The 16749-nt window shown below is 37.3% G+C and overlaps 1 long non-coding RNA gene across 2 annotated transcripts in view; it reads left to right on the top strand.

Annotated features, from left to right (window-relative positions):
* Positions 1-7268: 7268 nt before the first annotated feature.
* Positions 7269-16749, top strand: part of LOC140505866 (uncharacterized) — a 46480-nt gene continuing 36999 nt past the window's right edge. The window contains exon 1 of one of the 2 annotated variants that reach the window (XR_011967687.1): positions 7269-7470. This is a non-coding gene — a long non-coding RNA (uncharacterized lncRNA). Of the gene's footprint in view, positions 7740-16749 lie in introns of both variants that reach the window. The other variant, XR_011967685.1, reaches the window with a different exon arrangement.

Here is a 16749-nt window from a genome sequence, read left to right as displayed (position 1 = left end):
CAGTTTTCTGCTTTCCCTTTAATCTTGATGCCTTGGTTTTATTTGTGCAAAAGCTTTTAAATTTAATATAATGAAAATTATCTATTTTATATTTTTTATTTTATTTTTATTTTTTAATTAATTTATTTAACTTTTAACATTCATTACCACAAAATTTTGGGTTCCAAATTTTCTCCCCATTTGTCTCCTTCCCCCACCCCAAAACACAGAGCATTCTAATTGCCCCTATTACCGATCTGCCCTCTCTTCTATTATCCCTCCCTTTCCTTGTCCCCATCTTTTCTTTTGTCCTGTAGGGCCAGATAACTTTCTATACTCCATTACCCGTATTTCTTATTTCCTAGTAGCAAGAACAGTACTTGACAGTTGTTCCTAAAACTTTGAGATCCAACTTCTCTTCATCCCTCCCTCCCCACCCATTCCCTTTGGGAAGGCAAGCAATTCAATATAGGCCATATCTGTGTAGTTTTGCAAATGACTTCCATAATAGTCGTGTTGTGTAAGACTAACTATATTTCCCTCTATCCTATCCTGCCCCCATTGCTTCTGTTCTCTCTTTGGATCCTGTCCCTCCCCAAGAGTGCTGACTTCAAATTGCTTCCTCCTTCCATTGCCCTCCCTTCCATCATCCCCCCCCACCCTGCTTATCCCCTTCTCCCCCACTTTCCTGTATTGTAAGATAGGTTTTCATACCAAAATGAGTGTGTACTTTATTCCTTCCTTTAGTTGAATGTGACGCATAAACTTCATATTTTTCTCTCACCTCCCCTCTCTTTCCCTCCACTAAAAAGTCTTTTGCTTGCTTCTTTTATGAGAGATAATTTGCCCCATTCCATTTCTCCCTTTCTCCTCCCAAAATATTTCTCTCTCACTGCATAATTTCATTTTTTAAGATATGATCCCATCCTATTCAATTCACTCTGTGCTGTGCATGTGTGTGTGTGTGTGTGTGTGTGTGTGTAATCCCACCCACTACCCAGATACTGAAAAGTTTCAAGAGTTACAAATATTGTCTTTCCATGTAGGAATGTAAACAGCTCAACTTTGGTAAGTCCCTTATGACTTCTCTTTGTTGGTTACCTTTTCATGCTTCTCTTCATTCTTGTGTTTGGAAGTCAGATTTTCTTTTCAGCTCTGGTCTTTTCATCAAGAATGCTTGAAAGTCCTCGATTTCATTGAAAGACCATTTTTTTTCCCCGGAAGTATTATACTCAGTTTTGCTGGGTAGGTGATTCTTGGTTTTAGTCCTAGTTCCTTTGACTTCTGGAATATCACATTCCATGCCCTTTGATCCCTTAATGTAGAAGCTGCTAGATCTTGTGTCATCCTGATTGTATTTCCACAGTACTTGAATTGTTTCTTTCTAGCTGCTTGTAATATTTTCTCCTTGACCAGGGAACTCTGGAATTTGGCCACAATGTTCCTAGGAGTTTCTTTTTGGATCTCTTTTAGGTGGTGATCTGTGGATTCCTTGAATGCTTATTTTGCCTTCTGGTTCTAGAATCTCAGGGCAGTTTTCCTTGATAATTTCATGAAAGATGATGTCTATGCTCTTTTTTTGATCATGGATTTCAGGTAGTCCCATAATTTTTAAATTGCCTCTCCTGGATCTGTTTTCCAGGTCAGTTGTTTTTCCAATGAGATATTTCACATTATCTTCCATTTTTTCATTCTTTTGGTTTTATTTTGTGATTTCTTGGTTTCTCATAAAGTCATTAGCCTCCATCTGTTCCATTCTAATTTTGAAAGAACTATTTTCTTCAGTGAGCTTTTGAACTATTTTATATTTTGTAATGCTCGCTATTTTTTATATGGTAATGAATCTGTAACTCACTTAACTTCTTTAAGACTCTGGATGATTTATCACTTGGTGCATATATGTTTAGTATAGATATTACTTCATTGTCTATGCTTTAGCAAGATGTAGTTTCTCTTTTAATTAGGTCTAGTTTTGCTTTTGCTTGTTTGAGATCAGGATTGCTACCCTTGCTTTGTTGTACTTCAGCTGAAGAATAATAGATTTGGCTCCAGCCCCTTACCTTTACTCTGTGTGTCGCTCTGTTTTAAGTGTGATTCTTAGAAAGAGCATATTGTAGAATTTTGGTTTTCAATCTATTCTGCTATCCACTTCTGTTTTATGGGAGGGTCCATCCCATTCATAGTTATGATTACTGTATATTTTCCTCCTTCTTGTTTTTCCTCCTTTTTGTTATCTCTCTCCCGTTTCTCCCTTTCCCTCCTTACCATTGTTTTGCTGCTATCTACCTCCTCCCCCAATCTGCCTTCCCTTCTGTCAGTCCCTGACACTCCTTTGCTTAATTGCCTCCCCTACTTTCCTGTCAGGTAAGAAAGATTTCTATATCCAATTGATTATGTATATTATTTCTTTTTTGATTCAGTACTGATGAGAGTAATATTCAAGTGATACTCACTGCCCACCTTCCCATCTTCTCCTCCACTATAATAGGTTTTTTGTACCTTTTCATGTGAAATAATCTACCCCTTTCTACGTCTTCCTTTCTTCTTCACCCAGTGTACTCCTTTTCCTCATCCTTTAATTATTTTTTTGCATGTCAGTCCCTCAAATTCATACACCTATACTCTGCGTCTATGTATATTCCTTCTAGCTGTATCATTACTGGTAAAATTTTTTGAGTGTTAGAAGTATCATCTTCCCATATAGGAATATAAATAGTTCAGCTCCATTGAATCCCTTATGTTTTCTTTTCCCTTTTTCCATTTTTAGGCTTTTCTTGGGTCTTGATATTGGAGATAAAAATCTTTTGTTCAATTCTATTCTTCTCTTTACGAAAGCTTGAAACCCTTCTATTCATTGGATTCTATTCATTGAATGACTATTCCCCACCTTCCCCTTAAAGTATTATTCTTACTTTCACCAGCTGGGTGTTTCTTGATCATAGCCCTAGATCCTTTGCCTTCTGCAATATCATATTCCATGACCTTTTATCCTTTAATGTTTCAGATGCTAAGTCTTGTGTAATCCTGATTGTGGCTACCTGCTATTTGAATTGCTTTTTTCTGGCCACTTGCAGTAATTTTTCCTTGACCTAATAGTTCTGAAATTTGGCTATAATGTTCCTTGAAGCTTTTATTTTGGAATCTCTTTCCTGAAGTCATCAGTGAAATCTTTCAATGCCTATTTTACCCTCTGGTTCCAGAATATCAGGGTAGATTTCTTTGATAATTCCTTGAAAGATGCTATCCAAGTCCTCCTTTTGATTATGGCTTTCAGGTAGTTCAATTATTCTAATGATCTCTCTGCTGGATCTATTTTCCAGATCAGTTGCTTCTCAGATAAGGTATTTTACATTTTCTTCTATTTTTTTCATTCTTTTGAGTTTGTTTGATTGATTCTTGATGTCTCATACAGTCATTAGCTTCCACATACTCAATTGTTTCCCTCAGTTAGCTTTTGGACTTCCTTTTCTATTTGGCCATTTTTACTTTTTAATGAGTTGTTCTCAGTAGATTTTTGTACCTCTTTTTTCATTTGACCAATTCTACTTTTTATGCAGTTGTTTTCTTTTTTCCAAGCTGTTCACTCTTTTTTCATAAATTCTCTTGTATGACTCTCATTTCTTTCCCCAATTTTTCTTCTACCTCTCTCATATGATGTTTTAAGCTCCTTTTTCGAACTCTTCTATGAGTTCTTTCTTGTCTTGAGACCACTTCCTATTTTTCTTTGGGGTTTTGTCCATAGGTATTTTAATATTGTCCTCTTCTGAGTTTGTGTCTTGATCTTCCCTGTCACCACAATAACTTTCTAATGTCAGATTCTTTTTTTTTTGTTTTTATTTTTTTGCTCTTTTTTCCCCTTTCTTTTAAATTTGATCTCTGTCCTCAGAGTGGAAGGGACACCATGTCAGCCTTCTTGTGCCAGGGTTGTAGACTCTGGCTGTTTACCTGGTGCTGCACTGATGTTTCCCAGAGGCCCAAAGGGAATCCTTATGTCTGGTGCTGCACTGAGCAATGGAATTGGGGGTGGCTGATACTGCTAAAGGATGTAGGGGTCTGGCAGCTTACCTGGTGTTGAGCTGAGGTCCTAGTAGTGATGTCTGGTGTATATTGAGTCTGGTCTATTTCTGCATTTTCCTGAGACTACACTGGAATATGTGGTAATTCTCAGAGTTATAGTCAGCCTGTTCCCCTATCTATGCTGAGACATGGGGTGGGGTGGAGGAGTGGTAGGTCCTGGTGTTGGCCTTTGCCTATTCTATTGCACAGGGGCCCACTAAATTTCTTTGGAAAAAGCATTCCAAAGCCTTTCAATTTCACTTTTTGACTTTAGAGAGGGCTCTGTCCTCATTTTAGCTCTGCAAATGCAGAAGATGATGGAAGGTTGATGGTAGAATATATCTGGACTTAAGAAAGTAATATTTTATCTGATCCAATAAGCTTAATGTTGCTTAATCTCAAAACTAATTTTTCATGACAGAAAGAAAAACAAGCCTTTTCTTTAAATACTAGTGGTTTCCGACTATATAATATTTAAGTGGAGTATTACTGAGTCATTTTGAGGGGGACAACACACAAAAGAAGGCAGGAAAGTGGAACTTGGGAAGGTTGCAGGCAGACATCAGGGGATATCTTGTTCTATGGAGTTGAAACCAGGAAGAATAGCAGATACAAAGTAGAGTGATCTGAAAGTCTAGGTTCTGCCCTCCGTAAAGGAAAGCATTTGGAAAAGTTTGGTATGCCCCCCTCCAGGCACCAGTCAGAATTGAGAAGAGTCTGAAGGAAATGGTTTTGAGTTAGCAGTATGGTGATGAGATTAGAAGTGATGAGTTTATTCTGGGAGGGGCATCTTGTTTGGTGGACCTAAAACCAAACAGAGGAGCAGATTCAAAGAAGAGTGACGTGAGGTGATACTTTTCCCCAAACTCTGTTACCATTAACCATTTAATATTGGTTTCTGGGTATTCCTTGCTTAAAACTAAATATAATAATTACTGTAGTTCATATTTAAATAGCACTTTAAGGACATACATAAATCTTTCTTTGCCTTCATCCTTCACATCTTGCAAGTTGCCAAGTCTTGTTGATTCTACTTCCACAGTGTATTTCACACCTGCTTTTCTACTTACATAGCTACTAGCTCAGGTCAGGCTTTTATTTTGTCAAAAAAGAGAAGGGTGGGGGAAGGGAATAAATATTCATATAGTACCTACTATTTGCTGCATACTATTTGATCACTTTTATAAATATTGTCTCATTTGATCCTCAGAACAACCATAGGAGGTAGGTCCCATTATTATCCTCATTTTACAGTTGAGGAAATCACGCATCATAACTTGCAAGGGGTTATATAGCTAGTAAATGCCTCAGAGTAGATTTGAACTCAGGTCTTCCTGACTCTAGACTCAGAGCTCTATCTACTATGCCACTTAGCTGCCTCTAACAGTACAATAATCATTACTGGATCATTGCAATAGTCTCCTTAATTTGCTAGCCTCTGGATTCTCCCCTTTCTAAATCAACCCCCACAACTGCTAATTCAGTGTTCTTGAGGTACAAGTCTGAACATATCACAAAAGAATCTCATGTAGCCTTCTCTTGTCACTAAGATTGAATATAATTTGTTTTTTGGCTTTTAAAGCTCTCTACAAATGGTCTACATTTTTCTAGTTTTATCACTTATTATTCTCCTCTATCTATTTTTATGGTCCATCCAATTTGACCTGTTTTTGTTTTGCTTTTAATTATATTCCATTTCCCAGCTCTATATCTTTGCACAGGCTACTCCTCCCTATGACTGAAATATACTCTTCCCTCACTTTTGCCTCATAGAATTCACAGGTTCTTTCAAAGTTCTGTTCAAGTGCCAATTCCTGCAAGAGAATTTTATTGTCCTGTTTGTTCCCAACTGTTAATGCCCTTTCCCTAGAAACTCTTTTATATGAGTTTTCTATTTAATTTTCCTATATGTGTTGTTCCCTCTCAGTAGAATAAGCTCTTTGGAGGCACAACACTTCATCTTCGTTTTGTATCCCCAGAACTTTAGCACAGTACATAGCACATTAGAGATTCTTAATAAATACTCATTAAATGGATAAATGAAGGTTTGCAAAACACTTTCTATTTCTGTTGTTTGGATTGGTTGAATGAAACTTACAAATTGAGATCTCAGATCCACTTGATTTTTTTATTTACAAGGGGATGTTAGGTCTTCTTCTTGGTGATTCCTATAATTTTCTTTCTAATAGTATTTGTCTAAGAAATTTAAGAACAATAATACTATTACTAATTGTTTATTTATAGTTGATTGCTTTTGTAGAAAATAGACAGTGGGATGAAGAATTTCATATATCAGACCTAATAAATGGATTGGTTAGAAGTGTGTAAGTCTAGTTTTAATTTAAATTTAATTTTCCATCTGAAAAATTGTGCTTCTGAATAAGGAGAATAATCCGTATCTTTTTTCCCCCATCCCACGAAGTATTTCAATTTTTGTTATTCTGAACTTGACAAACATCAAAAAACTTTTACATTTTAATTTTATAGTTCTGAGAAAAAGAAAATTGCATTAAAAATTCTGAAACACTTTTATGTGTGACTTTAAAAAGATTATACAACAAATTCAACTCTCATGTTCCAAAGATGTTCTTCATGGCTCTCTATCTCTTCATACAGCCTTCTGTTTTCTTCATTTTTATATCACTAACACTATTACCCTCCTCTCACTCAACCCCATCCTCCCAGGAGAAAAAAGGCAAGCTCAATAATGTAACAAATAGTAATGATTAAGTAAAAGGAGAAATCCATACGTTGGCCCTGTCTTTAAATGTACTTCTCATGCTGCACTCCTTGTCCATCACCTCTCTGTCAAGAATTTGGAAGCATAGTCATAGTTGGTTATTGTCTTAATCAGAGATCTTAAGTTTAAATTTCAAAGTTACTTTTCTTTATGATGTTATAATCATTGTACTTTTTTCTTTGAGTTTTACTCACTTTTCTCTATGTCATTTTATTTAAGTCTTTCCATGTTATTCTAAATTTGTTCCTTTCATTTCTTTCTTTTTTTTGGAAGGCAGAAGAAAAACATTTATTTAGACATCAGAAAGCCAAATCCCAGAACCAGAAAGCAAGATCTGTCATGGTGACCAAGAAGTTAATAAACATGATCACAGCAGAGGGCAAAGCCATTCTCAAACCTCCCCTCCCTCAGTCAGGGCCTTCTCACTATCAACTGTCACAATGTGTCAGTTGGGCCTGTGTCAGTTGGCCTGCTCTTTCCCCTCTGACCTGACCCCTCTCACTCACTTCCTCCCTGTTTCACTTCACCATTCTTTTTCCACCTCTTCAGCAAGCTCCTCCTACCACATGTGACCCATGTCAATTGCTTCCAGGCAATTTAAGCAGATCATATGGGCCTATTAATTAATGAGAAAGGTCTTTCTGTTTAAATTGCTATTACATTTGGCACCAAGATCTTTCATATTCATTACATAGGTTAGTGGGGCAACTGATATTACAAGTACCCCATCATTCCCCCTCAACAAATGGGGCCCAAAATCTTAGGGTAGGGGGTGAAGGTCTCTTCTTCCACAACTACTTCCTGCTAATATTGGATATAGAGCTGTCCCTACCCCAAGAGGTCTCATTTGAGAGATCAGTTCTTTAGCTCACATCTGGAGTTTGATTGACTTCAGGTCCAGAGATAACACATCACTGTCAGGGATAAGAGGTGACATCCTGCTTAAGGGATCAAGCATCTGCAGGTACTAAGCCTGTAGGAAACAAATCTAGCAAACAAGTTTAACAGATGAAAAGCCCAAAAACAAACAAACAAACAAAACAAGGAAAAAATACCCAGAAGCAGGGTAGATACAGGGTCAGCTGTGGTTCTGGAGTACATAATCCCACTATCACAGCCTCATTCACAGTAGAATATGAGTTAAGGGTACAATTTCGTAATCATCCTCTCCTGAATAAACAACAGTTATAGTGTTATATTTCTCTTCTGCTATAATTTCTGCAGCCTTTGGAATGTCATCTGGCTTCCATTTTACCCACAGTTTAGCTCCCAATTTTATTCTATCAGTAGAGCCCAGTCCTTCAGTTCCTCTGTTAGTTATTTCAGAAGGAGGGTAAGTTTTCACAAGCGGTCTTGTTTCATCAGGAATAATAATCACTTGAACTGTTCTATCATTTTTTCAAAACCACATGAGTCCATCACCTAAATTTTGCAATGTTACAATAATTTCTCCTTGATAATTAGAATCTATTACTCTGGTCAATACATGTATTTCTCAAGCTGCTAATTCAAATCTGTTCTGGGGTTTGGCCTACTTCCTATTCTCCCTGAAGGTGCAACAAACTTGGATACAAGGGTTCAACAGGATCTGTAGAGGCAGTTCTTACTTCTCTATTTCATCTAGTATCTAGTCCTTTTTCTCGGTACATTCTGTACAGTTCATTAGTTGGAATGCCATCCATGCTTCTAAAATCTACCCCTGATCTCAATGGAGCAGTAAACAATTCCCTTGTCAATTTTTTCTGATTTTGAATTTACTGGCTATTTATTCTTCTCTCTCTAGCAATGTTGTCTTTTAGGATCAATAGCTATTCCTCTTGATCTGTCATCACTGATTCTCACCATCCAAGATATTAATATTTCTCCCATCCTTTGAGTGAACAGACTCAAAATTTCTGTGACCTCCTGCTGAGTAAAATCCTCAATTATTTCCCTAAACATTGGGTTACCTCCTTGGTTCTCCTGTTTCTGCCTCACTATTGGGCATGCTTCTGACTGAGAAACTTTTTCCACTAAAATTATTTCACTTTATTTGTCACTGTGACAACTAGACTGGGTCTGTAGAAAGGTCAGATGAGCATTTCTGTTGTTAGCCTTCAGCTTCTTCTGAGCTAAATGAACAGCCTTTCCTTCTGTGTAAGACCCCCCACCCCTACCCCAGGCTGCTTTTGTACTTTTTTTCCATGTGAATTTTTTCCTTAAGTAGCTCATCTCTGTTTCTACACATAATACAGTAAGCTGTTAATAAAATCCAGCCTCTCCTAATTACTCCTACCAACTCCTTCTCTGGTCTTATTGGTATTCCTTGCAAAAACCTTTCCAAATCTCCAAGTTTCCCCTTCTATAACCTTGCTTCTCAGTTTTCACAGGGGCCAGTGCTTTTAACCAATTCTCTTCCTAGTGGGGAATATGGTAAATTCTCCCACCCTGAGATATTAATGTGTTCCTCTAAATAATTTCTGCCTCTAAATAAAGATTTTTCCTTTATGATCCTGTTCATGACATCAAATGTATCACCAAGGCAATATCCACAGCACTGCTGGTGACTGTGAATATGCCAGTGTAGTTCTCAATTGCAAAATATAAAAGATTCTCCATATAGAAGGCAGAAGAAAAGCATTTATTTAGACATCAGAAATCCAAATCCCAGAACCAGAAAGCAAAAATCCGTCATGGTGACCAAGAAGTTAATAAACATGATCACAGCTGATGGTAAAGCCAATCTCAAACCTCCCCTCCCTCAGCCTGGGCCTTCTCACTATCAGCTGTCACAATGTGTCATTTGGGCCTGTGTCAGTTGACCTGTGTCAGTTGGCCTGCTCTTTCCTCTCTGACCTGATCCCACTCACTCACTTCCTCCTGGTTCTGCTCCATCCTTCCTGTTCTGCCTCTTCAGCAAGCTCCTCCAACCACATGTGACCCAGACTTCTAGGCGATTTAAGCAGATCATATGGGCCTGTGTAATCTCAAGCAAGTTATCTCCTCTCTGCCCCAGTTTCCTGATCTCTTATCCAAGTGGCTAGGAGAAGACCACTGGATTCCAGTTTGTATTTGGACTCCCAGGTTTCAGCACCATCATGTTGAAGAGAGAAGTGGTAGGGCTGGTTCAAAATGTAGATGAATTCACTTAGATCTTCTCTGGAGTCACTGGGAGCTTTATTGACACAAAAGTCACAGATCTAAGATTTAGTAAAGAGCTAAGCAAAGGCCATGCCTTTTATTTCTTAAGGTTCAATAATATTGTTTTACAACCATACAGCATAATTTGTCAAATTATCCCTTGATTGTTGACCACCCCCTTAATTTCCAGTTCTCTGTTTCAGCAAAAATTTTGTATGACTATTTTTGCATGGGTCTTTTCTATCTTTTTTGAACCTCTTTGGGGATATAGACCTGCCATTTCTGGGCCAAAAGATATCTATGCACAGATTGACTTTGTGTGTATAGTTCCAAACTGCTTTCCAGAATGACTAAATCATTTCAGAGATATGCCAATAGTGCACTTGTTCTCCTGCAACCCCTTGAACAAATTACATTTTTCTCTTTTTGTCCTCTTTTCCAATTTGATATGTATACGTTGGAACTTCAGAGTATTTTTTATTTAAATTTTTCTTATTGTATTTCATTTGAAGCATATTTGTACTTAGAGTTGTTAAGAGTTCAATTCTCTGCTTTTGAGAACTGTCTCTTAAATATTTGAATCAGTTCATTGAATATCTTGGATGTCATGCTTAATCAGAGAAATTCTTTAAGAAAATGTCCAATTATCTGTTTTACTTCTAATTTTAACCGCATTCATTTTGTTTGTGCAAGCTTTTTCCAATTTTATGTAATTTTAATGTTTTAATCTACCTCTTTGATCCTTTTCATCTCTCATTTGGTTAAGAACTATTCTCCATTCAGAACTATGAAAAATATTTATTTCCTTGCTTCTCTAATTTGTCCCTTGATGTGAACTTTTATTCCTTGGCTAATATCCATTTGCTTCTTGTGTTGTAGGGTATGTGATATTAGTCTAAATCTAATTTCTTCCAGGCTGCTTTTCAGTTTTCTCCACAATTTTTATTGAATGATGAATCTTTGTTTTAATGGAAATGAACCACATTATACTTTATATTAATTAGATAACAATATTTTAGAATTTTTTTTAAGCACTATGATATGGTATTTGTTTACTTCTCCTCCTTATGTTCCTAATCTACCCACTCTTCAAGTTTTCTATTTGTAGCTTTTTGTTGTTTAGTTGTTTCAGTCATATTTGACTCTTCATGACTACATTTTAGATTTGCTTTGCAAAGATACTGTAGTGGTGTGCTTATTTTACAGATGAGAAAACTGAGGCAAACAGTACCAAATAGTTTTCATGATTACAGTATTGACATGTAGTTGGAGATATGTTACTTCTGGATTCCTTTGCTTCTCACTTTGATTTTTCATATTTACTCTAATATTTTTAATATTGTATTCCACTTTATGGATCTTGTTATTATTTTTATAGCTTTATAATATAACCTGTTGCTAGTTTGACTGGCATTGATCTGAATAAGTAAATTAATTGAGGTAGTATTGTTATGCTTATTATTTTGTTATGGCCCAAACACAAGCAGTTAATATCTCTTCAAAATATCTCTGGTGACTTCATTTCTGTAAAAAGTATTTTGTAGTTTTTAAGTATAATTCTTCTGGATGTTTGCTTAAAGAATTGTATTAAAACAATTAGTATAATATACTTAAATAATTAATATAATTCTTCCAAATGTCAGTTTGGAATAGTTAGGTGATGCAGTGGATACACCATCAGACCTGGAATCAGAAATACACGGGTTCTAATCTGGCTTTAGACACTTACTAAATATGTGACCCTGAGGAAGTTACTTAATCCTGTTTCCTCATTTTCCTCTTCTGTAAAAAGATCTGGAGAAGGAAATGGTAAGTCACTCTACTGTCATTGTCAAGAAAACCTCAGAATAGGGTCATGAAGAATCAGGCAAGACTGAAACAACTGAACAACTGATGAACTTCTCTGGACAACCAAATTTTGACATAATTTTCCATAAACCCTCATGAGTAACAGTGTCAAAGGCCTTGGTCAGATCCACAAACGTTGCATACAGACCTCTGTTCTGCTCCTGGCATTTCTCTTGGAGTTGTTGGGCAGCAAACACCATATCAACTGTTCCTCGGCCCTTTCTGAAGCCATGCTGGTTTTCAGGTATATGCCCATCTTCCAGGTGGAGGATCAGCCTATTAAGGAGGACTGTAGGAAGAATTTTGCCAGCAATGACTAAGAGAGAGATTCCCCCTGTGATTAGCACAGGACAATTCCCTTTACCCTTATAGAGATGGACAATGGAGGCATCCTTGAACTCCTGGGGGATAGCCTCCTCTTGCCATATGACCTAGAAAATTTCAGTCAGTTTTTGTATGGGCAATGGTCCCCTTACCTTGTAAATCTCAGCTGGAATAGAATCAGCACCAGATGCTTTGCCATATGAAAGGAGCCTAATGGACCTCAAAACCTCTTCTTCAGTTGGAAGTTCATCTAAAGAGAGACTGACTTCAACCTGAGGTAAATGGTCAATGGCCTGAGCATTGATTGTTGATGATATGTTGAGAACACTATGGGAATGTTCATCCTATCTCTCTAGGATCATGTCCTTATCAGTAATCAATGTGGTTCCATCAGCATTGAGTAGTTGTGATGCACCATAAGTTTTTGGTCCATAAATAGCTTTCAGGGAATCATAAAAGCACTTTGGATTGTCACTATCAGCATAAAACTGAATTTCGTCTGCCTTCTTATTGAGCCAGGAATCCTGCATCTCTCTAAGCTTTGCTTGTACTTTGCTTTTGATGGAGTTAAATGCTGCCTTCTTAGAGGTGGATGAACTATCCTGCTGGTAAATCCTGTGGAGTTCATGTTTTTCATTTAGCAGCTTCTGAATTTCTCCATCATTTTCATCAAACCAGTCTTGTTGTTTGTGAGTGTTCTGATCCAGATGAGCAAATGCAGTGCTGTACATCAAATCTGAGAGCTGCCCACTCCTTTTCTGCTCCACTGTTGCCAACTATATGTTGGCTCAACTTTCCCTCCAAGTCAGCATCAAACTGTTCACACTCAGAGAAGAGTTCTAATTTGTTGACATTAATTCTTCTGGTAGTCATTTTGCCTTGGGGGTGGCTCTTTTGATGAATGTGAGTATTTAGCTTGGAAAGGATAAGTCTATGATCAGTCCAGCACTCTGCACCACACATTACCTTTGTCACTCTCACATTTTGTCTGTCTCTTCTCCTTACAATCACATAATCTATTAGATGCCAGTGTTTGCTGTGAGGGTGCATCCATGAAGTTTTATTGAGTTTAGGTAAATGCAAGACACTGTTGGTGATGAGGTCATGCAATGTACAAGTCTTCAGCAGTAAATGATCATTGCTGTTTCCAACTCCATTCCTCCCTAGGATTCCCTGCCAAGTCTGGTCATCTGAGCCTACTCTAGCATTAAAGTCACCTAGAATTATAATCTTGTCCTCTTTTGGCACATTGATGATAAGGGTCTCTAGGTCATCATAAAATTTTTCTTTGACCTCATCAGGGTTTGTCATGGTGGGAGCATAGGCACTGATGATGGTGGTATGACGTTTTCCTGTGAGTGGCAATTGCATTGTCATGAGCCTGTCATTCACTCCTTTTGGCAGGCATACCAGCTTGCTGATTAGATTAGTTTTGATTGCAAAACCCACATCAGCTTCATGGTGCTCCCCTTCACTGTACCCACCTTGCTTAAGGCATAGCACAAAGACCATTGCTACTAAATCACAGAGTGTGTAAGGAAAGAAAGAGGGAAATAAGTATAAGAAATCTGGGAAGCAATGTAGCACCAATGCTATATTCACAGCATGTATGGCAACCATGAGTATTGTGGAGCAATTATGAATCACGAAATACCACAGACTCTCCACATGGAAGACAGAACCAAAACATTTATTCAGACACCAGAAAGTCAAAAATAGCAACAAAAATCTATTCACAGTAACAATGCAGAGAACAACACTATCCCCAACCCTTCCCTCTGTTAGGCTTCCCACAAACCAGGTCCCTTAAAAAAATCACAAGCAGGCCTCCCTTAATTCACAAACAAGCTTCTCTTTAAAAAAAAATTCCCTTCTCATTCTCTTAGTCAGCTTCAGGCTTTCCTGCATACTTCAGTTTTGACTGCTCTCACTAATTTCCTCCCAGCTCTCATCTAGCTCTGCCTCCCCTTGTTCCACCCCTTCAGCAAACTCCTCCCACCACAGCCTCCATGTGACTCAGAGTCATGTGACCCAGGCAGGTCACATGGGCCTATTAATGAATATGAAAGTTCTCCCCTCTTAAATTACCATTACAAGCTAGAAAAGGGCCAGGTTATGAAGAGCTTTGAATACAAAAGAGAGGTTTTTATATTTGATCCTGGAAGTCACAAGAAGCTATTAGAGTTCATTGAATAAGAGAGTAACATGGCCAGATCTGTACTTTATGAAGTTCAGTTTGACAGCTTCTAACAGCAAGGACCACAACATACACAGGAGGGCCTGCTGTACAGGTTCTTAGATCTGCTTTTCTAAAAGTCAAGCAACTTTTGAGGGGTCAACAATCACTTTAATCAAACACATATACCAACAGAGAAAATACAAGCAGAGAAATAAAGACCAACAGACAGGGTTTCCAACTTATATGACCATAAGCAATCACAGATTAATAAACAGATCCAACTGTCTGACAATTACATATATAATTACCAGAGAGAGAAGCACCAACATTTGGATTTTCAAAGTCAAGGGGCTCCTTAGTAGCTACCCAGTGGCCAAACAAACACTTTCAATCAGTAAGTCCCAAAGAAAAACCTTACCTCAGAGTATTTATTTATTTGTTTATTTGTATTTTTTAAAAAGCTTATTTAATTATAGTTTTTCACATTCATTTCCACAAGATTTTGAGTTCCAAATTTTCTCCCCATCTCTCCCCTCCACCCACATCAAGACACAATGCATTTTGATTATCCCTTCCCCTAATCTGCCCTGTCTTCCATCACACCCCTCCCTTGCCTTATCCCCATCTTCTTACTTTTCTTGTAGGGCAAGACAGATTTCTATACCCCAGTGCCTGTATTTCTTATTTCCCAGTTGCATGCAAAAACAATTCTCAACATTTGCTCCTAAATCTTTGAGTTTCTACTTCTCTCCCTTCCTCCTTCCCCACACATCCCCACTGTGAAAGCAAGTAATTCAATATAGGCTATACACGTGTAGTTATACAAAAGATTTCCATAATAGTCATATTATGAAGGCTAACTATATTTCCCTCCATCCTGTCCTGTCCCCCATTTATTCTATTCTCTCTTTTGTCCTTGTCCCTCTCCAAAAGTGCTTACTTCTAATTACTCCCTCCTCCCATTTGTCCTCCCTTCTATCATTCCCTCTGCACAGCCTACTTATCCCCTTCTCCCCTACTTTCCTGGAGTGTAAGACAGATTTTCTTGCCAAATTGAGTGTGCATGTTATTCCCTCCTTAAGCCAAAGGTGATGAGAGTAAGCTCCACTTTTTGCCTCTCACCTCCCCCCTTTCCCCCTCCATTGAAAAAGCTTTTCCTTGCATATTTTATGATAGATAATTTCCCCTATTCCATTTCTCCCTTTCTCTTCCCAATATATTCCTCTTTCACTCCTTAATTTTATTTTTGTAGAAATCATGCTTTCCTATTCAACTCATCCTGTTCTCTATGTATATGTATATAATCCCTCCAACTACCCAAATACTGAGAAAAGTCTCAAGAGTTACAAATATTATCTTTCCACGTAGAAATGTAAACAGTTCAACTTTAGTAAGTCCCTTATGATTTCTCTTTCCTGTTTACCTTTTCATGCTTCTCTTGATTCTTGTGTTTGAAAGTCAGTTTTTAAATTCAGCTCTAGTTTTTTTCATCAATAATGCTTGAAAATCCTCTATTTCATTGAATGATAATTTTTCCCCCTGAAATATTATACTCATTTTGCTGGGTAGGTGATTCTAGGTTTTAATCCTTGTTCCTGGATTTTAATCCAAAATCCCAGTTGACTTCTGGAATATCATATTCTAAGCCCTGCAGTCCCTTAATGTAGAAAAGTTACTAGATCTTATGTTATCCTGATTGTATTTCCACAATACTGGAACTGTTTCTTTTTGACTGCTTGCAATATTTTCTCCTTGACCTAGGAACTGTGAAATCTGGCTACAGTATTCCAGGAGTTTTTTGTTTTGGATCTCTTTCAGAAGGTAATCAGTGGATTCTTTCAATATTTATTTTATCCTCTGCTTCTAGAATATCAGGGCAGTTTTCCTTGATAATTTTCTGAAAGGGAATGTCTAGGATTTTTTTTTTTTTAACAAGTAGCCCCATAATTTTTAAATTGTCTCTCCTGGATCTGTTTTCTAGGTCAGTTATTTTTCCAATGACATATTTCACATTGCCTTCAATTTTTGTATTTCTTTGCTCTTGTTTTGTTATTTCTTGGTTTCTCATAAAGTCATTAATTTCCATCTGCTTCATTGTAATTTTTGAAGAACTATTTTCTTCAGTGAGTTTTTGAACCTCCTTTTCCATTTGGCTAATTCTGCTTTTTAAAGCATTTTTCTCCTCATTGGCTTTTTGAACCTCTTTTGCCATTTGGGTTAGTCTATTTTTAAGGATGTTATTTTCTTCAACAATTTTTTAGGTCTCCTTTGGCAAGCTGTTAACTCATTTTTCATGATTTTCTTGCATTGCTCTCATTTCTCTTCCCAATTTTTCCTCCACCTCTCTTACTTGATTTTCAAAATCTCTTTTGAACTCTTCCATGGCCTGAGACTATTGCAAATTTATTTTCAAGATATTGGATGAAGAAGCCTTGACTTTGATGTCTCCCTCTAATCATATGCATTGTTCTTCCTTATCTGAAAGGATGGAGAAAAATACCCA

The sequence above is a fragment of the Notamacropus eugenii genome, chromosome 1 (genome assembly GCF_028372415.1).
Source record: "Notamacropus eugenii isolate mMacEug1 chromosome 1, mMacEug1.pri_v2, whole genome shotgun sequence".
In the NCBI taxonomy this organism is placed as follows: domain Eukaryota; kingdom Metazoa; phylum Chordata; class Mammalia; order Diprotodontia; family Macropodidae; genus Notamacropus; species Notamacropus eugenii.
The sequence above is the reverse complement of the archived record's forward strand: the minus strand, read 5'-3'. Positions and strand labels throughout refer to the sequence as shown.